The sequence below is a fragment of the Mus pahari genome, chromosome 19 (assembly GCF_900095145.1).
Source record: "Mus pahari chromosome 19, PAHARI_EIJ_v1.1, whole genome shotgun sequence".
In the NCBI taxonomy this organism is placed as follows: domain Eukaryota; kingdom Metazoa; phylum Chordata; class Mammalia; order Rodentia; family Muridae; genus Mus; species Mus pahari.
The window spans coordinates 23,208,135-23,209,364 of record NC_034608.1 but is presented as its reverse complement, the minus strand read 5'-3'; the positions used below and the strand labels follow the sequence as shown (position 1 = coordinate 23,209,364).

The 1,230-nt window shown below is 41.6% G+C and overlaps 1 pseudogene; it reads left to right on the top strand.

Moving 5' to 3' along the window:
• Positions 1 to 434: 434 nt before the first annotated feature.
• On the top strand, positions 435 to 1,078 carry LOC110336406 (annotated as a pseudogene).
• The last annotated feature ends 152 nt before the right edge of the window (positions 1,079 to 1,230 follow it).

Sequence of the window (1,230 nt, the reverse complement as noted above, 5' to 3'; positions counted from 1 at the left end):
CAAATATTTTCAACTTCTTACCAGGTATTAGTTCCACCTGTTCTTGAAATCCATTTAGTTGAGATTATTGCACACGCAGTCTTTACATTTTCAGTTTACACATGTCGAGATTATTCCACATACCGGCTTTGTGTTTGAGGTTTACATATGCTGCATGGATAAGTATATTTCTTTTTTATTCTGTGAATTTAATACAACACTCTCTTCTCACTCACCTGCTGGTGGCTTTTTATCCCCAAATCTTACCCCGAACAAAGCAAGTAGAATACTTTTGGCTTTGTTTGTTCATTTGTTTCTTCTTTAAGCAATGTTCTGCCAGCTCTGCACTCACAGCCATTGCAGTACATTGAACTCTATAGAGACAGCACCAGGCAAGTGAGAGCTAGATAGGCACTGGGTAACTCTGTGCCTCACGGAAAAAAAATCAACTAAACATGGGCAAAGGCGATCCTAAGAAGCTGAGAGGTAAAATGTCCTCATATGCATTCTTTGCACAAATCTGCCAGGAGGAACACAAGAAGAAGCACCCGGATGCTTCTGTCAACTTCTCAGAGTTCTCCAAGAAGTGCTCAGAGAGGTGGAAGACCATGTCTGCTAAAGAAAAGGGGAAACTTGAAGATATGGCAAAGGCTGACGAGGCTCATTATAAAAGAGAAATGAAAACCTACATCCCCCGCAAAGGGGAGACCAAAAAAAGAACTTCAAGGACCCCAATGCACCCAAGAGGCCTCCTTTGGCCCTCTTCTTGTTCTGTTCTGAGTACTGCCCCAAAATCAAAGGCGAGCATCCTGGCTTATCCATTGGTGATGTTGCGAAGAAACTAGGAGAGATGTGGAACAATACCGCAGCGGATGACAAGCAGCTCTATGAGAAGAAGGCTGCCAAGCTGAAGGAGAAGTATGGGAAGCATATTGCTGCCCACAGAGCAAAAGGAAAACCTGATGCAGCGAAAAAGGGGGTGGTCAAGGCTGAAAAGAGCAAGAAAAAGAAGGAAGAGGAAGATGGTGAGGAGGATGAAGAGGATGAAGAAGAGGAGGAAGAAGAGGAAGATAAAGATGATGAAGAAGATGATGAATAAATTGGTTTTAGCGCAGTTTTTTCCTTGTCTATAAAGTATTTAACCCCCTGTAATAACTCACACCCTTTAAAGAAAAAAATTGAAATGTAAGGCTGTGTAAGATTTGTTTTTAAGCTGTACATTGTCTTTTTTTGTATAGTTAACACACTACC